Source organism: Acinonyx jubatus, chromosome B2 (genome assembly GCF_027475565.1).
Source record: "Acinonyx jubatus isolate Ajub_Pintada_27869175 chromosome B2, VMU_Ajub_asm_v1.0, whole genome shotgun sequence".
Lineage (NCBI taxonomy): Eukaryota > Metazoa > Chordata > Mammalia > Carnivora > Felidae > Acinonyx > Acinonyx jubatus.
This window is the reverse complement of record NC_069385.1, coordinates 90,258,344-90,280,849: the sequence shown is the minus strand read 5'-3', so window position 1 is coordinate 90,280,849 and position 22,506 is coordinate 90,258,344. Positions and strand designations below refer to the sequence as shown.

At 33.8% G+C, this 22,506-nt stretch overlaps 1 pseudogene; it reads right to left on the bottom strand.

The window, feature by feature from the left end:
* Positions 1 to 16,915: 16,915 nt before the first annotated feature.
* Positions 16,916 to 17,357, bottom strand: LOC106986962 (ATP synthase subunit f, mitochondrial-like; annotated as a pseudogene).
* Between the last annotated feature and the right edge of the window lie 5,149 nt (positions 17,358 to 22,506).

Here is a 22,506-nt window from a genome sequence, read left to right as displayed (position 1 = left end):
CTAGGGGTACCTGGGTGGTTCAGTTGGTTGAGCATCCAACTCTTGATTTCAGCTCAGGTCATGATCCCAGGCGTTGGGCTCCACGTTGAGCCTGGAGCCTGCTTAAGATTCTGTCCTCTCTCTCTCTCTCTCTCTGTCTCCCTTCCTCCCTCCCTCTGCTCTTCTCCCCTGCTCATGCCCGTATCTCTCTGAAATGAAAAAAAAAAGTGCTTAAAAAAAAAGACTTTTGAACTAAAATAAAAAGTTTCTGTCATACATGTGTTTTGGGAAAAGCGTCTCTGGTAAGTAAATAAGTATTTGAAATAATCAAATAGTTGGTATAAATAAATAATTTAGCTTAGAAGTGGCACAGTTAAATGAGATTTCAACTGCAGGGAGATAATAATCTCAATACTAATTACGTTATATATAATGTATCCATGCTTACTTTAGAATATTGATGTCTCCCCTCCCTTACAAAAAAAAACAAAGACTGAAAATTCCTAACGGGAATTAAATATGCTTATTTTTCCAGCAAGTTAGAGGTGAAATAAGAGACCGTAGTTTTAATTTTTAAATATAGATCTAGTTGTAGTATACAAAGGGGTCTTGTCTGAAAACAAGTTTTTCTGATTTGGAAAAGAGATACCAGTTTGTATACTACAGAGATGAAGGGAAGTAATTTTCATGTAACAGAGACTTGTACATAGCATGCTCTTTTGCTGCCTCCAACTGAAGCCTGTAGACTCAAGGAAGAGTCCTCCAGGAAAACACAATAGGTAGTAGATGGAAAGTTTGGATTTATTGAGGAAAGTCCATGTAAGATTATATTCCTATTTAAAATTCTTGCCCCTTACAGTAGTTTTGTTTTTAATGTACACTTATTTATTTCATTAATTAATTAACTAATTATTTATGTATTTTGCGAAAGAGCACAAACAGGAGAGGGGAAGAAAGAGAGAAGGAGAAAGAGAATCCCAAGGTTTGCAGTGCTCAAACCCACCAACTGTGAGCTCATGATCTGAGGAGAAATCAAGATTGGATTGCTCAACTTACTGAGCCACTGGGTGCCCTGCTCCTTATCGTAGTTCTATTATCAATTCAAACATCTTTTTTTAGCTGCTCTGCACATTTTTGAAAAACAAAAATAAGCTCTCTGTGGATTTTTCTGAATTTATTTTCAAACATTGGAAAAGCAGCATGATTACTTGGTAATATACTGTGACCTGCAAAGCTGCCTTGTGGCCATTTTCTCAGATTCTGCCATCATCTTTCTCTGAGTAAATATTTTCCTCCTTATATATAGCTAAACAATTCAAAACTGTATAAAGTAATCCAGTACAACAGTTAATATTATTGTATTCCTTTTGTTCAGAGGTTAATATATTATTTTGTTCATTTATTGAATACATACATATAGAGCACTAGAAATTCACCACCTACTGTTCCAAGCCCTGAAAATGTGATGAATAAGTTAGATCTGATGTTAGTAGGGTAAAGTGGTCAGTTAATTCTTACCAATGAACAGAAGTAAGTGCTTTTCAAGAGTAATAACAGTGTTCTGAATGAAGCAAAAAAGGATTATAGGAGAGTGACTTGGGGAAGGGAGGGTTTCCTTAAATGGCAGGGTAGTGAAGGAGTCTTGGAAAAAGATATATTTTAATTAGATCTGAATGGAAAAAGCAGCTAGACATATAAACTTCCTTATACAGATTACATTTTGCACAGGAAAATACAGTTTAAGAACTAAGATGAAGAGAATTTGGGGAAATTATGGAAGAGAAAAAGGAAAGAGCCTGGAGCATTGGCGACTAGGCACATTCACAACTTTGATGGGGGTCTGAGTTAGAAGGCTGGTCAAGTGTAAAGTAAAGACTCTGGGCAAGGAATTGGATACTCATTGAATCCCTTTGAAATGCATCCTGACAGTCCTTTATGGGCCAGAGGTGCAGCAGGGAAACTTGTTAGGTTCTTCTAATTATAGAAGTTTAGGGAAGAAGAAAGAGAATATTGGACTAAAGGAGTCGCACAAGTGTTGGAGGAAAGGATCATCCTTTGGAGACATGATCAATAGTATTGCGATTAATTTAGATGAGGAGAAATCAGGGAAATGCAATTATTAAGGATGACTGCTAGGTTTTGGAGATAAAAATATTTATACATCTTTATAAATATGATATTAGGAAGGCTGAAGAAAATTATTGTAGGGAGGCAGGAAGGCATCAATATTTTCAAACTGGAGGTGTTAAGTTTGAGATGTTTTATATGAAATCTAAGTGAAGATTAAATTTGCTATACTAAGTAATATATCTGTATTAATCTAGAGCTCTAGCACAGGTAAGAAGTGAGGATATAAAATGCAGTATGTAGATGGAATTCTCTCAGAGACCTGAATGAGTTCACTTGAAGAGAAACTGAAAATAGAATGTTGAGGGAAGATATAGAAGAGGAAAAAAAAGAAGAGCTGACGATTGAGACCCAGAATGTCCTTTAGAGAAAGAAGGTCCAGCAATGGATCTGAGAAGGAGGATACTTTTGAAAAGATTATTTAGCATATTTCAGATCCTTAGACTATATTGCATCAATGCACCTATAACTTATTAAATGGTATTATGATAATTATATGAAAGAGAAACATTTCTAGACTGAAGGAAATCTGAATTAATCATTCTTTCTGAGTCTCTTTCATTCCCTCTCCCCTCCTCTTCTCTCCCTCTCTTTCCTATCATTCTCTCATGACCTTAAGAGTAGAATTGAATGAATTTAATTATAGTTACTGATTGAATTAATAACAATTAAAATGTGGGGCACCTGGGTGGCTCAGTTGTTAAGCATTTGACTTCAGCTCAGGTCATAATCTTACAGTTCATGATTTCAAGCCTGCTTCAGGTGAGCTCAGGCCCTGCTTTGGGTGAACTTGAGCCCCGCTTTGGTAAAACGTGAGCCCCAGTGAGCCCCGCTTCTCTTTCTCTCTCCCTCTCTTTCTCTCTGCCCCACAGTCATTTGTGCCCTCTCTTAAAAAAATTAATAATGAAAATTTTCCTTAATGTTCGTTCATGGGAAATGTTATTTATTTTCTTTAATTCATTTTTACCTTTAAAAAAGCTCTAAAAATTCTAAGAGTAAGTTGTGTCTTGAATTGCTCTTCACTTTCAAAAGACAATGTTTAGGGGTATGTGTGTGTGAGAGAGAGAGAGGGAGAGAGAAAGGGAGGGAAGGAGAAAGAGAGGGAGGAAGAGAGAGAAAGAGTGAGAGACATATGCTAGTTATATAAATGCTACTTAACCTTTATGTATCTCCCTTTCTGTAAAAGAAAGAACATGAGATAGCATGTGCCTTTATAAAGTCATTGTCAAGATTAAATGTGTTAAAAAAAAGATTAAATGTGTTAATATATTTGTGTTCTTAAGAAGAATATCTGGCAGTTGGAATAATCAATATTAACTATTTTATTATTATCATCATCATTATATTTTATTGCTGTTGTTCCTACTCTACATAGCGTAAAAATTTATTAGATAATCAGTATATGTTTGATACATGTTAAGTGTAATACATTTTCTTTTTTTTCATTTAATACATATTCTTGAGGAAGTCAATCATGTAAGATAGAGTAATTAACAAAAACATTTTTTAAATTTTATTTATTTATTTATTTACAGAAAAAGAGAGAGCACTGGGAAGGAGTAGAGAGAGAGGGAGAGGGAGAATCTCAAGCTGGTTATGTGCTATCAGCACAGAGCCCAACATGGGGCTCGAACCCACAAACTGTGAGATCATGACCTGAGCCAAAATCAAGAGTTGGACACTTAACCAACTGAGCTACTTAGGCACCCTAACAAAAGCTATTTCGAATTTCATTAAATTTAAATGAATATTTTATGAATTATATAGTTCATATATGCACACCACTTTTAACTAATTTATTTAACTCATATTAAAAATATTAGTCTCAAAGCTTTATCAGTAAATGTCCTAAGTAGTTGAACTTCCAGAAATGCAAATTAGACAGACTAATGCTGGGAGATATTCTATACTAGGGCTACCTTTCTTGTATTTTGTGACACATTATTTTGACAAAATCTCACTGGTGTGCCCTGGAATGATGGATCCCTGGTTGATGAGCTCCTCTCATGTCGGGGCTACTTCATACATGCTGAATGATGCATGGTTCTTAATTCTCTTGTTTTCCATTTTTCTAGGAATTCTTTTGCTTCCTTTATGACACTTCCTCCTTCTGCATTGCCCACTTCTCCACAAAATGCCCTTGTATATTTATAGTTTATATATTCTAAAGCCAACTCTGCCAGGAAAGTTAAAATTTTCTAATGATTAATAGAAGAGATTATTTTGCCAAACACCAAATGGGCCAATAAGGAGAACAAATGAGGTTACTTTTATCATTTGTAGAAGCTTCTCAGAATTTGACACGTGATTAAGGATTCAGAGAAGTCTATATTTTACCGAAGCATAAGGATAAAAGTCATATAATGTTAATGCTAACTGATCAACTGGAAATGCAAAACAAGGTGGATTGGGTTAACTCTAGCTAGTGAAGTTCTTTCACAAAGAAGCGTTTTCATTGTTTGAATAACCAACACGGTCAAATTAATTGCACAGAGTTTTCTACTTCAATGATTTGATTAAGCTTACATTGACAGTCCCCTTTCACAAAATGCTGTGGCCATTACTTTTAAGTGTTGACAGTATTACTTAATTTTGTCTGATAGACATAATGGCAGTACCATCTTTCTTTACTGGCTATCATTTCATTTAAAATTGCATCTCTTCTTATACTTTTTAATAAGGACTTCACTCAAATAATGGTATTTTTAAAAATTCATATGGGTGGATGAAATATATGATTATTAAGAATAGGCACTGATCATTCGATAACTACACGATAAAATCTGAGGTTATTTAAGGTAGGTAACTGTAGAGTCCTCTGTCCAGATTAAAGCTCTTTATTTAAAATGATGTCAGCTCTTAGTAAAGCCTCCATGGAATCATGAATAATCAATAGTGATTTTGAAAACTTTTTTTTTTTACAATAGGGTGTCACAATTTCGCTAATATTAGAAGGCATAACACAAAATATTGAACTAATGACTTGTCCAAAATGTCTAAGCCCTTAAAAAGAATGTTGTTTTAGTGACAAATGCAAAAGACAAAAGAGCTTATGATATAGAGAGAAATGGAGTAAAAGTGAGTAGTTAAGCAAATACAATCAAAGAGAAAAACAAACTAAAAATAGACTTAAAACATCTTAATAGAAAATGATGAAAATACATGCAAAGACTTGGAAAGTAAGCTTGAGAATATTAAGATCAGCTGTAACTAAATGACAAAACAAGTTTTACCACTGTTTCTGCCTTTGAAACAAGTATTATTTGAGATGGTCAGGTATGTCTTATTCAATTCCTTAAACAAGGGTTGAACTAGCATGTCTTTAAAATCCAAAAAAACCTTGAAATGATATGAACATTGCATTTATGTCATATTTTAAATATATTATATATCATAACTATGTAATATTCATATAAACTGTGTACAATATGGAAACCCAGGCCGAAGTGTTAAATAAATATTTTTGAATGAGTAAATGCATTGTTGTATTCATCACTTCCATCCCTGTTTCATAGAAGGTAGTATCCTGGTAAGAGCAGGGAAGATCAATTTTGCCTCTTTTCTATGCCAGTGCCAATGACAGTTTCTTTACTGTCACCTGCAGATATTTATCAACAGAACTTGGATTGCATGCTGAGTTGCTGACCAAAATAAGGGTGGTAAAAGGATGTGCTTAACTCCGACATTTTCTCAACAAGGACATGATATTAACCTCCCACTCAATAAAATAGTTCCACCCAATTTCCCGGAATGAGTTCTTAATTTAATTGGTCATTTGAAGTGCACTTGTGTATAAAGAGACTATAGCCTTATATGAAAGCAGGAAACCACTTACAGATGAAAATTTTTAATGTCAAACAGAAATGGAAGAAGAATATTGATGGAACTAGCGAAGGTTAAGAAGAAAATATTACCTAAAATAAAGATGGGTGAAATTCATAGGAAACACCAAATGTACAGAATTTAATGATACATTTTTAATTATACGCTTAAAAGAAGAGGACCAGCATATTTAAATATGTAATAAGTTAAATATTTGGAAGAACTCCTGGGGAAGAAAATTGCAAAGAACTAGAAAAAATTTTAAAAGAATGGTTAGAGCTTCTTGTCAGAAAATAAATTACCCTGGGGCACCCTGGATAGCTTAGCTGGTTAAGCATCCAACTTTAGCTCAGGTCATGTTCTCATGGTTTGTGGGTTTGAATCCCGCATCAGGGCCCTGTACTGACAGCTCAGAGCCTGGAGACTGCTTCCGATTCTGTCTCTCCCTCTCTCTGCCCCTCCCCTGCTCACAGTCTGCCCCTCTCTCTTTCAAAAATAAGTAAACATTAAAATTTGTTTTAAAAAATTAGAAAATAAATTATTCCAAAATGATATAATGCAACTGTATCATCTATGTTCTTAGAAGAAAGCAAAACTAAATATTCAATCAGGAAAGTCTAGATCAATTGCAACACTGGCAGCACTAGGATTCATTTTATACATTGTATCAATAAGTATTCTTCCTACACTGAATTCTAATCTATAGGTTGAGGTCCTGTGTATCAGAGAAAAATTCTTACTTCAAGATTTAAGAATTGATTTGAAACCCATACTTTCCTTGTTACCATCTTGTATGAACTCATATTCTGATATCACATATTTATATTTTAACATTTTCATATTGCAGATTGCATTTTTTAACTTTTTTGCATGTTTTTAAGCTTTTTAAATGTTTGTTTATTTTTGAGAGACAGAGAGAGACAGAGTTCGAGTGGGGGAGGAGCAGAGAGAGAGAGAGAGAGAGAGACAAACAGTCTGAAGCAGGCTCCAGGCTCTGAGCTGTCAGCACAGAGCTTGACACGGGGCTCAACCCAAGAACTGTGAGATCATGACCTGAGCCAAGGTCGGTCACTTAACCAACTGAGCCACTCACGTGCCCTGCAGATTGCATTTTAATATAAAACTTAAAGTTTTGCTTCCTTGAACTTACATTCCTCGAATTATGAGTGAAATTAACTTATGCTGAAAACAACCGTATGTAAACAAACTTTATTCTGTGTGTGTGCCTGTTAATAATCTGAGATAAACCATGAAAATTTAAAGGAAGTCTCTTTTATCTGCTTATTTCTTAAATAATTATGTATGAAAATAATAGTCTATCTTCTCAAGTCTATTCAATGTTTTCTTTAAAGAAATATACTAATTTAAAGTTCTTAAAATTTAATTGAGTCAGTACCTAAAACTTATCTATAAAGCTCAAGTACTGCATGGGTCAGGATGATAAACAGTGAATTTTAAAAATAAACTACCTAGAATAAAAATTTTCAAAATGAAAATGACTTTGTCCAAGAGGCTTTTATTTTTTCCAGGAGCGCAACTTTCTAAATCAAGTCATATAATTTTTTGAAAGTCCAACTTCACACTAAAACTCTTTATTTTCATTGCACTGTTTTCTATTAAGAAAAAAGAATAAGGGTTTTACCCTGACAAGTAGTTTTGCTGACAACCTTATTCCTATTGGCTACAGCTACTCTAGGAATGTTCAGATTTTCAGACCTGACTACACAGCACACATGTCCTTCCCTCCTTGTTTCTACATAGCTTTCCACATAAATACATAGCTCCTGATGATTTGACAGGCTCTTCTTATCCAGAATTGATATGCAATGATGCAGAAGGAATGACAGGAGAGCCATAGCCTCTGTTTTTCATAGAACACCCCGCTTTTCTGTTTGCCTAATATTGCCACAACATAGAGTATTTTCTATAAAAACATGACAGACACTTTGAATGTGTCTTAATTAATTTTAGTGATCTGTACCAATTAACTATTTTCTATTTTTTCTGTTTAATACATATTGGCTGAATGACTTACCTTTGTAAGTGAGGAAGAATCAGTAAGTATTCAAGATTGTAAAATATGTATCAGCATTTAAAATTGTTATATACATGTTTCACATGTATATTATATAGTATTATGTATATTATATCATATATATTAGTGTATACATAATATAATTATGTATATTATACTATATTATATTATACTTTATAGTGCTAAAGTGTAAAATGCTTTTCTATTTTTAAACATAAGAGAAAGTTGTCCAAGTCTATGCTGTGGTGGGAATCAGCCCTGAGTTTGACTACATCAAAGATAATATGGATAAATGAATTCTGAATAATGGTACAGTTTTAACTTGTTTGAACTTTTACCTTCTAAAATGGCATAGAATAAAATAATAAAATGACTAACAAGGCATACCTCTTAGATTGTGATTTTTTTTTTTTTTGGTTGGCACAAATTAATTTCATCTGTCTGTAAACAAGGTCCTTAATAGTTTTGGCATTTTTTAAAATGTGGATTAAATCAGATGAGTTAGACTATATCCCAGATGTAACAAAGTGCAGGGAAGGAAATGGAAAAATCAGCAACAAGGTTTGTTTTTGAATGTATACATTATCCATAAGGCCCAAACAATAGAAGCAAACACTAGAATGTCCCTAAAGTAGTGCCATTTGAAAGAAACCTTTAATAGGTCAGTTAAAACCCATCTCACGATAGCAACAGTTCATTTTATATGCATATGAAAAAAAATTCATCACAAAACAGCCAAGTCCATAATAATGCAACTTCATATAAAATCTGAAGCTACAAATAAAAATTGGTCCTATTAAGAACAAAGTAGACACACTCCAGATGGTTATGTTGGGATACCTAATGTCCATAATGGCTGCCTTTTACAATTTTACTAAAGAATAGAGCTGGTGTGCAAATTAAAAAAAAAAAAAAACAGGAACAAAAATCTGAGCTATTGCAATGATGGCATGTCCCTGGGCACTCATTCTGTATGGTTACTGTAAGGTCGTGGGAGGAAGTGCCTTTGCTCTTGTTTTACAATTGCACTCCTCATAGAACCTACAGAGAAAAGGTCTGTCTCTACTCAAATTCAACAACAAAACTAAAAACAAGCTACTGCAGCTTTCAATAGCTCCTCAACAAAAGAGATATTACTTGGCTAAATAAGCCAGGTGCTGTCTAAAAGAAGGAAGCAAACCAAATACCTATATGCAAAGGGAAAGGGTGAGTAAAGAGGAACGAAGGAAAGATGCATGCACTTTTTCCTCTCAACCATGCGCTGCAGAAGGAGGACTAAATGAGCTGTAAAACAAGAATTGTAATAACAGATTTAAAATATCCACATTTCTGGGAGGAGTAGATGCGAGAAGAATCTTAAAGTTTTTACAATCTCTAATATAGTTTACAATGAAATTATATTATTGGTGAAAATTAAATCCATTAAAAAATAATTATTATAGTCTAACATCTTTGTTATTCAAAATGGAGGCCTATAAGCTAACTGCATTAACATCACCTTCGAGGTTCTTAAAATACAAAACCTCAGGAACACTGACTCAGAATCTGTTTTTTAACAGCATTCCTGAGCGATTGACATATATGCTGAAGGTTTGGAAAAGGTGGTTAAATTATGCTTGAAATTGATAAAGCAGTGGGAAACATTGTTACACATTTTTTGCCATAAAACACATGTTCTTACTCAAGAGAGCAAATGTTTACACTTCGTAATAGCTATATGAGCACTTTTTGGCCTTGTGAAAGGGCCAAAGGGTTGGTTTTCCCTTCTAATTTGAGCTTAAAAGCTCAAGAGGTTTTCTGTCCTCTTTCAGAGATGCTATAGGATGAGTAGAATAGAGGGACTAATTTCTCAGTAGTGTTCTCTTGTTACCAGCATTCAAAGAATACTCTTGAAGAGGGTGAGTTGGATGAAATGTATTTGTGAGGTTTTCTTTTCCTTCTATCAGATTCCTATTTTGACTGCCTCCAATAACTACCTGTTTTTAAGGACTATTATATTTAGTTGTCTGTCTCCCTCTTCGAATCCTATTTTTTCTCAGACTTTTGGCAGTTCATGAAGTTTCAGTAATGAGGAGAAAGCCAAAGCTTAGCAAGCCTGAGTCAGGCAATTATAAAAGCTCCAAAGAACAAAACAATGATGCTGATGCAGACATGATTTTTTTTTTAATTTTTGGTGGCAAAAAAGTCCTTTACAGCTTTGTATTTTCCCAGTTGCACTTTGAAACCCATAATCTAGGTGCACAAGCAAGGGGACAGATGCTTCTTTGTCAATGCTGTTAAGTTCCAGGTGTTTTACCAGAATGCTTAGTAGGCACAAAGATGGTTTTGTATAGGCTTATGACCTCATGAAAAGCATTAAATTTATAATAACTTCTGTTTCAAAATATTATTTTAAATGTAGTAATTGATCAAGAATACAGGATTTTGCCTGAATGTGGTGCAACTCAAAACAGTATAATTAAAACCATCTCATTCATTTGGTGAAATTTATTGAGTACTTATTCTGTGAGTCATGGGGCTTCACACTGGGCACATTGTGCTGAATGAAGTAGATAGGGTCAGTGACCCTATCAATACCAATTGAAAACAAATAATTAAATACAATTCTTTGATAACACAAACTTGCAAATTGATCTGAATATGTTTCGCATAACTATGTAATAAGAAAACTGACCAGGAATTTCTTATTACTTTTACTGTTTAGGAACTACTTCTCTGAATAAGTGTTGTTTAAAAATAAGACCTTAAAATTAAGTAGTAGTCATTCTCATAAATGATGGGTCGAGAGTAATGACAGTTGTGGATATAACATACGGAAAGACTAAACTGGGAGTTTGACAAAAAGCTTTCAGTAGTAACTGTCAGAAAATTAGCAGAAAAGATATACAAAAAATGTGAAGAAATCAGATGAATGATTTCTAAATGTTGAGTACCTACTATTTCCTGAAACTGTATTAACACCTACATGTATATTTCTCATTTTAATTAAAACATCTGTTTTGTGCATTAATTTTTATACAAAAAATTAAAATCAATTACACATTACCTTTTTAACTAAAGTCCTTTCTTGAATGGATTTAAAAACTTATTAAAAATCAGCTATAGGGGTGCCTGGGTGGTTAAGTCGGTTAAGTATCAGACTTTGGCTCAGGTCATGATCTCGCGGTTTGTGAGTTCGAGCCCCATGTCAGGGTCTGTGCAGACAGCTCAGAGCCTGGAATCTGCTTCAGATTCTGTGTCTCCCCTCTCTCTACCCCTCCCATGCTAATGCTCTGTCTCTCTCTGTCTCTCAATAATAAATAAATGTTAATTTTTTAAAAAAAAATCAGCTGTATTTATTTGAATATCAGGAGTTATGAATGACCCCTAGAATTTCAATTACATATTTTACATATCTATCTCATTTTCCATGTTTAATTAGATTTTAAAAGAGTAAAACTATTTTTGATCTTGATCATCATAATAATGCCTAATTCAGTCATTTAAATGCTCTATCACTGTGTTGAATATGATTCATTTCTGGCTGTCTCAAGCAAATAACAGAGTAGATTCTAGCAGTCACCAATACTGAAATACCATCTGAAATTACAATATGTAGAAATAGATATATATATATGTATACCTACACCTTTTCCTAATCCTATATGTATACCTATCTATATCTCATTCTTTAGTCATGTCCTCTGTACTTTTTATATTTATCTTTCCAGAATTTTTTTATCCATGGACTTCAATGTTGTTACATATACATATATACTAAATTGTGACTTTTTATGAAAATAAAATTTTTAATTTTATATTAAAATTTTTTTAATGTTTATTTATTTTTGACAGAGAGAGACAGAGCATTAGTGGGGGAGGGGCAGAGAGAGAGGGAGACACAGAATCCAAGGCAGGCTCCAGGCTCCGAGCTGTCAGCACAGAGCCCGACAGGGGCTTGAACTCACAGACCGGGAGATCATGACCTGAGCCAAAGTCGGACGTTCAACCGACTGAGCCATCCAGGTGCCCCTTAAATTTTATATTTTTATTTTAACAGATTATTTGGAATATGCTTAATATAAATTATATAACATATAATTGTGCTGGTGAATCATAATTTCTTTAAATATTTTCCTTTACTAATTTCCTGAATTTTTAACATTCCAAATAATTCCGATACAAATTATCTTTTTGACAATAATTGAAATGGGGAAATGATTTGGGAGTATTTCAACAGGGTTAATACCTAATGTGGAATTGCTGAATCAACAGATATTGACGAGTTTAATTGTGTTAGATATGACCACACCACCTTGGAAAGTGTTTAAATTTTCCTTCCTAACCTACAGAAATATTACTGAGTATTGCCAATGTTTACATTTTGTTAAATTGAGGTCATTGAAACATTATTTTAATTTATATTGCTTTGTTAATCTAAACAATACTATCTAGACCTTTTTTATTTATTTTTATTTTTTATTATTTATTTTTTTAATGTTTATTTATTTTTGAGAGAGAGAGAGAAAGACAGAGCACGAGCAGGGCAGGGACAGAGGATAGGGGGAGACACAGAATCCAAAGTAGGCTCCAGGCTCTGAGCTGTCAGCACAGGGCCCGATGCAGGGCTCGAGCTCACGGGCTGCAAGATCAGGACCAGAGACGAAGTCAGACGCTTAACCGACTGAGCCATCCAGGCCCCCCTACTATCTAGACCTTTTAATCATTATCCTAAAACTTCAAAATGACATTTTTTATGAGTTTTTATTCCATATAATACTATCTTCTCAGTATATAGCATAAATTAGGGAGTCTGAATTAAGTTTATAACTAATGATATTTAAGAAATGTAATCATGAACAGTAGCAATCATCCAAAGATTGGTAGAAATAAAATAAAATTTAAAGTTATTTTTCCAATTATATTTTTCAAAGAAATTCATGAAAAATAATGAACTTTATTTCATTCTCGATGAGTAGTAAATGACGATGATGATGATTCATAGTGATGCATTTAGAGATTCCTTGAGGATTTAAGATCTTTATTCCAGCTTGATCTTTGTAGGAAATACAAATGGTAAGACTCTTTCTCTTTTAATCTCCCTTGACCTGGACTATTTTTGTTTGTTGTTGTTGTTTCTAGGAAAGTATCTCTTAAACTCAATCCAAATATTGTAGAAAGTCTCTGAAAGTTAAATGAAACCTTAAATCTATATTTTAGAAAAGACAGCACTGAATAAAGAAAGAAAGAGATGTTTTGTAAAATTAAAATGGTCATTTTATTAAATTAAATCCCCCTATGTTTTAAGGGAAAATATTACTTTTTAAAGACCAATTAAAATATGTATCAGCATTCTTCATAGAATTATCTGCGTTTTATGCCAAGAAAGGGCCATGGACAAAGATGTATGTTTATAGTTTATGAAATTAAGGAACATTGAAGATAATAGATATATAGTAACATAAAAGAAACAAGAACACAGAATTTAACGTGGCTATACAGAAATACATTGCAAGTAGTAGAAGGAAGATTACATCATTTACCTTGTTTTTTTGAAGGTCAAGACAGAAGCTGAGATGTTTGAAAATGGATCCATATGATTTTAAGTGATAAACTGAATGAAGGTGGAAAAATTATCCACCAGGAGCAAAAAGAAGAATAAGTGTACAAACGCCATCATGAACAAAGTCTAGAAAAATATTTTTTTTATTCTTTTTTAATCTTTATTTATTTTTGAGAGAGAGAGAAAGAGTGTGAGCGGTGGTGGGGTAGAGAGAGAGGGGGCGACACAGAATCCAAAGCAGGTTGTAGGCTCTGAGCTGTCAACACAAAGCCAGATGCAGGGTTCAAACTCACAAACCGTGAGATCATGACCTGAGCCAAAGTTGGACACTTAATCGACTCAGCCACCCAAGTGCCCCCAAATTTTTTTTCAATTTAGATATAATTAATATATAATACTAGTTTCGGGTATACAACATAATAATTTAATATTGGTATATTTTGCAAAATGGTCACCACAATAAGTCTAATTAACATCTATCACCATAAATTGTTACCAAGGACATTTCCTTACAATCCCTATAGCAACCGTAATTTGTAACTGACTGTTAACCTTTCATGTATATCTTTTCTCAAATTTTTTAAAAGAGTTATTTATTTATTTTGAGAGAGGCAAGGAGGGGCAGAGAGAAAGGGAGAGAGAGAATCCCAAGCAGGCTCTGTGCTGTCAGTGCAGAGCCTGATGCAGGGCTCAATCCCACAAACTATGACATAATGACCTGACAGGAAATCAAGAGTGGGCCACTTAACTAACTGAGCCGCTCAGGCACCGCTATTTTTTTCTCGTATTTTTTTGCTATTTGTCCATGTGTGTCAGTCTTTTTCACGGCAGCCTGCTTTTTCTAGTACCTCTATTGTTATTACCACAATGCTGAGGATGCATTAGATGAATTCCAACCTTCGGATATGAGATTGCAGTAATTTACTTTATGGTTCATTTATATTCAAAAAGTAATACTGAAAATGATGGCATCAAATGCTCAGTAACCTTGATGCTTCATGATTGATCTCAGAACACATATTCCATTCCATTTCTTCACATGAAGAAACTTCAAAGTAATTTTATTTATATATTTATTTTTAATTCCATTTATTTATTTTATTTCTTTAAGGTTTTTTTTTTTTTTTTGAAACAGAGAGAAGCAGAGAGAGGAGAGAGATATCAGAGCAAAGCCTGATATGGGGCTTGAACTCATGAACTGTGAGATCATGACCTGAGGCGAAACCAAGAATCAGACACTTAGCCAACTGAGCCACCTAGGCACCCTACATCAAAGGAATTTTAAATCCAAAATAGATTCCCTTTGACATTTTATAAATATAAGTGAGAATGAAAAATTGATATAGATATTTTTGACTTTTGTATTAAAGAGGTAGTCTTTATAAAGGTGCTGCATTTAAATCTGTAAAATATGCTTTTCATGTGTTATAATCCAGAATGCTTTAGTCCTCTTCCATGATATATTATAGATAATTGTTTAACTTTAAAGTTTCTGTTGTTACCAAATTTATATCAAAGCTATAGATTACAACTTCAATAGGGACATATTAAAAAGTAAAAGCTAGTGATAGCTCTTCCAGAGAATTCTATGTCTTGAAACGGTTTGTATTTATTTATACAAATATACAATAAGTCACTTCAGTAATACAGATTTCCATGTATAGTTAGACGGTTTAATGATGTCCAGCTTTCAAATATACATAATACTAAACAGAAAAGTATGAAAATTATGGATCTTGTGGAAAATGGAATTGTATACATAATAATGTCCATTAATTTGGAACAATTTCATCATGTAAATTATTAAGGATTCAATTATATTATTTTAAATTGTTATACTTTTTATTATAATTTTAAATCTTTACTAAAATGATTTAGAAATTGTATTATTCCCCTCTAAATGCCACATAAAACATAGATTATAAGTATTTATATTGCACATTAATTTTCAAACTGGAGGCTTTAGGTTCAACATGTATAGATTTTATTTGCTTTTTATTTTAGGTAATATTATAAGCAATATTTGAATGTTCATCTGGGTTACTATGAAAAATATTCATTTCATACAAAGGAAAAGGTTACAATTCAGGTAATCAACAAATGCTTTTCAAACTCTTTAGTGGCTGGTTTCAGTCTTACATCCAAAAGACAGTTGGAACTCATATTGGCAGGCTTTGTAGCATGGTGTTAAGAGCTCGTGATTTGGATTCAGATTGCTGAGAACTGAAGCCCAAAACACTCAAACTATAATCCTGGGCAATTTATTCACTCTCTCTGTATCTAGGTTTCTCCTTTACAGAGTAAGGACAGTAATAGTAGATACACTGGTGATATGCTTATCTTTTTTAATGATGTAGCGAATATTCAACAAGTTTTTATTGTTATTGTATTTATTTGGATTTTTTAATTTTCAATAATTTCTAATATATTATCAATAACTTGTCATTCAAAACTGAAACTTTCAGAGCACATTCTCATGAACTAGTATTTAGTGAGAAAACTCATTATTTTAGAACATATAGTATTTTATCACACTGAGATTTACATTAACCTATCATTTTATATTTTTGTAAATTTTACTTGACCTTATTGATAGAAATTTTCCGGAAAAAAGAAAATTTATTTTTCCTTTGTCATAATTGTCTCATAAATTAAATTTAGTTGCTTCTTTAGTAAACATCTTTTTACTCAAAGACCATTTAACAAAAACTCTAAATAGCTATGAATTATTAAAGTAAAACCATCATTGAACCAGCATCCTGATCAAATCATTATGGCCAGTGTGGATATTTTTTCTCTAATTTTTTATAACTAGCAATAATTATCATCAAGAAGTTTAGACATTTTTATAAATGCTGACAGAAGTGCTCACTTAAAAAACGCATGGCTTCTGAGGATTTATGAGTACATGTGTACACCCAAAAGGTAGTTTGGTCTGAAATAGATGACACTCAACTACTTCCTGTTAGAAGTAAGAAAATGTGTTAATTGCATTTAATATAGTTTATTACACTGTAGTCAACACAGGCCATCTGTCCACACAGCTGCCTCTTGGTGGTTTCAGCAAAGTGAGTGTATGTATTTTAAGGGGAAGCACAATTGAAAAAAGCAAAACAGCCCACATTGACTTACTTGGTGTTACACGACTATGTGCTATTTTTTTTTTTAATTTATACTGAGTAAATACGATGTTTACCAGATTTCCTCTTGGGGTAAGAAGTGACTTTGTTAACAGTGTGTCTTGATAAACTACTTTACTGAAACTAAATGTGAGGGTTTGTACTGACTAAAGACAAAAAAAAATTAAAACCCTTAAAATGCTTTGTTTAATATATATAAATAGAAATGTGGGTCTGGGATTAAGGAGAGGGTAGAGACCATCGAGAGAGGGGCTAGAGAAGGATGAGACAATATGGCAAGGACCTGGAAATTGTGTTAGAGAAATGAGTTGGGGTCCTATTTTTTCCCTGTGTACCAGTCATCTTTTTGTGAGTGTTAATTCTCAATTAGGATATGAAAGGATTCAAGGATGCCAAGCAAAGGTCAAGTTCACAAATGCAGAATGTGCCTCCGCACTGGCCCTCTTCAGTGGTATTTGTGTAGCTGCTCATGTTTGAGTTCTTTATAAGAATGACAGTAGTTGAAAAGCCCATAAGATGCCAGCACCACAGAAATCCCAGCAAGGCCCCCTTTCTTCACATTGACATACTTGTCATAATACCTCTAGTAACCTCTTTGAAATGTTCCAGCAATGGCTTTCGGGGAAAAATTCCACATCAGTATCCAGCTTGACAGGTCTCCCAGTTTGAAATCCAGGAGCTTCTTCTCATTCACTGGTACAGATGACATCATTGTGGAGTCCTGGGTGTCCACTATGCCCACCTGAGGAGAACTCCAGTTGGGGTACTTTTAAGAGCAAGAATGATCACTATATAATTGGTTATTAGCATTTCTGTGATGTATTCCAGAAAAGTATTCCATTAAAATGGAATACATGGATAATAATGGAATAATGTATTCTATTAAAAGTTTAGTAAAGTATACTAGTCACATGCAAGAATTGTCATAAATAAAAAAAATTGTCACAAATATTATGTTTTTGCTTGGTAAAGATCAAAGACAGTGCCGTATTGATAGTTGTGTTCAGGTAAGAATCAAAGGGAAAATCATTGAGTGATGGAGTCAGACCTAAACTGAACAAACTTAGGTGAAAAACTTCTAGAAGGATAAAGATAATCATGCAAACCTGTTACCCCCTTTAAGTTCACAGTTACCTTGAGATAAGGATGCAACCATCCCCAGGCAGATGAACCTTAACTAACTGAAAGTGAACTTAATATAATGTTACTATAATTGGCATAAGCTTAATTTATGAGGAAAAAGTGGCCTAAACAGGTTTCTCTGTTGTGTTGCTTTTTGAGGAATGATACTTGAAGATAAGCTCGTTAATTCCAGTCAGAATATATTGACTGCTTTTCTGTGCCAGATGATTTTAAGTCACTATATATATCACAGTGAATAAAGGAAACAGAAATCCTTGCGCATATTATGATTACACTCTAATGGAGAGAAGAGGCAAAGAAAAAAAATAAACGAGTCAGATACACAGTATGTTAGTTGATAATAAATACTATGAAGTAAATAAAGCTGGCAAGGAATTGTTAGGGAGAGGACATTATTTTTATTTGAGCAAAGACCAAAGGAAATGAAAGTACAAATCAGACAGAGACCTGTGTAAAGAGTCCCAGACATAGGAAAAAAAAAAAAAAAAAAAAAGAGTACCAGACATAGGAATGTATAAAAACCCAGATTCTCAATTTGACCTGGCTGTTCAAGAAAGAACAAGAAGATCTGGAATCACAGATTATAATAGTGTCTTAATGTCAATCTTCTCTTGATGGAAATATCACCAAAGTGAGTACTAGCTGAACTAATCAATATAGATTTATTTTATAAACAGAATTATTGAGTAATATTTCAAATTTTCTGTCTGACACATTTATAACCCCTAACCTATACAAGAGCATATACTACCCTGAAATGTTATTTTAGTATTACTCTTTTTATCCCTACTCCATAAGCAAAGTAACTAGGTATTATTTCGGATCCCTCTGTTATTTAATGCCATGGTTAGACATGGGATGACACAATATATGAAACATTTCTGGAGATCTTTATTCTCTTTTATCAGAATAAAACTGATAGGGTGTCAGAAGTACAAGAGAAAATAAACAGGATATCTCTTATAAAATATATATGCATTCATTTCTTCATTTCAACGTATTTATTGAGAAACTGCTGTATGCAAGCAGTGTGTTAAGCATTGGAATTACCGTACTATAAACAGACATGATTTTGTTCTTAAGATGGTGGTAGGAAATTCATGCAGCATGCAAATGATACACCAAGAGAATATGAAAAAAGACGTTTTATGGAAGCATGTAGTGGCAGGGACTCCTCTTGCCTTGGAGATCAGAGAAGGCCTCACAAAATAAGATACTAAAACTCTCACAGGATAGAAAGTATTATTTTGGTTAAAGATAAAGTGATCAAAGATACTAAATGATACTGACAATGGGAATATTTCCAGTTCTAACAATTGGTCACAGGATTGGGCAAAGGGGATATGATAGGAGGTATGTAGAGTCTGGGCACAGTGGTCAAAATGCAGATTGAAGGATATTCATAAGAGAGTGGAGGAGAGGGATCCTTGGACCTACACCTAAACCAAGGCCTAATGGAAGCCCCCTTATGGAGTTTTGTGATGGATAGTGAGGAAAAATGAGGCAGGAAGTGAAGGTGGTATTAAAAGTGTTTTTTTTTAAAGATTAGAATTATATAGCATTTTCCTATGTTTATAACCACTGTTTTAAATTGATGAATAACATAAAGTTGATGTCAGTCACTGAGGGGATTTCATTAGAGGGGAGGGGAAAGGATTTAAAACAGAGGTAAAAGAGGGGCGCCTGGGTGGCGCAGTCAGTTAAGCCTCCGACTTCAGCCAGGTCACGATCTCGCGCTCCGTGAGTTCGAGCCCCGCGTCAGGCTCTGGGCTGATGATGGCTCGGAGCCTGGAGCCTGTTTCCGATTCTGTGTCTCCCTCGCTCTCTGCCCCTCCCCCATTCATGCTCTGTCTCTCTCTGTCCCAAAAATAAGTAAACGTTGAAAAAAAAAATTAAAACAGAGGTGAAAGAGAAGGCCTTAAGTAATGCCCAATAACTATTCATCCAGAAGGCAGAGTATGTGTTTTCCACGCAAGGAGATTCATATACTCAGGAGATCAAGAATTTCCCTTCTCATGCCTTCAATTTTCTCAGTGGGAAACTAAAAGTAGGATTACCAGTTAAGTGGCAATTAAAGAGTGGGTCTTGGTAATTTAAGAAGAGAGAGTACATGAAATAGTAGCTGAGTTGAATGGTCATGAATTTAAATTAAAACCTTCAGGCAGCCATGTTCAGGATTGGGTTTGCAAGTGGGGTATAGGTAGGGTTTAGGTTAAACTAAATATTGTAGTTGCACCAAGTGCATATGATGAAAGGAGAGAGTTGTAGAGAAATTGAGATTGTATACAAGGGAGTAAGTCAATGATGGAAGATAGAATTTAGCCTGTGTTAAGGGAGGAGTAAAGACATCAGAGGCTCTAGACATTACAAATGTAGCTGAATCAATGAATAAAACATTCCAGTGGTGTCTAAGAGTTATTAGAGATGGGATACTAAAATGAGTCAGCTGGAAAGATGGAGGTGGTGTCCAAAGAATAGTGTTGACATTGAAATTATAGTAGCCAGCTGTTGATATTGACAAGGGTAGGTAATAAGCAAGGGATGAGGTAATGGTCACTGGAGGAGAGGAAGTGAAGGAATTGTGAAGCCAGAGTATCAGATACATTATCTACCTGAATTTTGAAGTTATTATGACTAATGATAGAACGAATGTTGCAGAAAGTTTATATGTCTCAGCCACAGCCGCAATCCACATCCAGCTCCAGGTCTGTGGGCCAAAGTTATTACACATTTAAGGTATGAGGATCTTTTCGGACCATTTTGTCTTCAAAATTGTAAAATTTGAGGTGGTCATGAGGCATTTTAGGGACATGTGTCTCAGTAGGTGTGACATAATCTCACTGCCCACACATAAACAGCAGTTTTCTTTAGTGAATATTCAGGACATCCCTTGATTAGCAATTTCCCTCCATATGCAGAACAGTAAATTGATGTGCACTTCAAATTTATTAAAACCCTTGCACTCTGACTCTGACTTTGTTCTACCCAATTAGAGTTCAGCATTTGTTGAAAATGTGTTAACTCTCATCGCTGGCAGAACAGGCAAGAGGGCCCAGTGGTATATTCTGTGCAGCCAAGAAGTGGCCTGGTGATCACAGTTGTCAGATAGATAGTGGCCTTTAGGATGCCACAATGTCTTCCAGGAGCCATCAGTAATTTTCTAAACCTTTCAAATGTTTATTTTATAAGAATTGCGATAATCTGTGAACTTTGAATCATTGGAGAAATTCAATATTTAAAGTAACTCATCTCATCTTCAGCATCCTAGAGTGTTCAGACATCTGAAGTAGGGTGTAGTTTTATATTACTGTCTATGTCTATATATGAGAAATGCATTATCGAAAATCTTTTTACTTAATAAAAGCTTATATTAGTTTACTAAGGTCCTATATAATGTGTGGTATTAACAAATTACAAAGAAATGGACTTCTCACTCATTCTCTAACTAGTCCTGGGACAATATGAAACTAGTCAGAGTTTCTACATATTCTCTACCCATCGTGTCCTAAGGCCTATTTTCCTCATTGGCCATCTAGGTACTGGGGTAAATAAGGCAGAGTGAAAACCAAGAGATTCTTTATGAACAATTATTATGACTATTCCTGGATGATGTTTTTGAAATAAAAATATTCTGATAGGACCAAGAAAAATATATCTTTAAAACTAGTAGTGAAATGGAATTAAATAAAACAGACATGAGAACATTTCTGTTATAAAGGCAGAATTAGGATCAATTTAATCCTAACATGAAATAATTACATTATCTATCTCCTATTAAATTCATACTATTTTCTCTTTGCCAGAGACAGGTTTTCCAGGTGTATAAGTGTAGATATTTTCTTGCCCTAAATTTTTTTTCTATTAAAACAGTTCTAAAAATATTTTATGTATCAGTATTTCTGCATGTCTGTGAGTATATCTTCATGTAGGTACCATATACCTCATAAAATGGAATTGATAAAATAAAGATGTGAATTTTTATATTGATAAATAATTGATACAAAGTTTCCTGATAGTTTGTGTTCCTAATAATAATGTGTAACATTAAAGTTTCACACACATTATCAAAAATTTATATTAATTAATTTGTTCTAAGTCTTTGACAAGCTAAGTTCTGAAAATGACATAGTATTGATTGCTACGTAAATGTATTTTTTTAAGCTAGAGGTCACATATTTTAAATATTTTCATTTGTTTCTTCTGCTGTACCTATTCATAACTTTCACTGTTTTTCTTCTGTTAAAATTTTCTCATCGTATTAAAGCAATATGTATATTGTAGGACTGATTCCTTTATCATTATTATAAATGTGGTTTCTCTAATTTTTATTTTATTTTATTTTTTTAATTTTATTTATTTATTTTGAGAGAGTACCTGCATGCACACATGAGCGGGAAGGGGCAGAAAGAGAGGGAGAGAGAGAGAGACTCTCAAGCAGGCCTTGTGGTATCAGCACAGAGCCAGAAGAAGGGCTCAGTCTCAGGACTTATGAGATCATAACCTGAGCCAAAATCACGAGTATTATGCCTAACTGACTGAGCCACCCAGGTGTCCCAGAATTCAATTTGTTTACAGAAAAATTTACTCTTGCTAAGAGATAAAAATTTACATTAATGTAGTCATCTGTTATTTAAATTTTGATTGCCAAAATTCAAATCTTGCTTATAAAAGCCTTCTCTACTCCAATATATTGTATTTTAAAATTCTCATATTCCTTT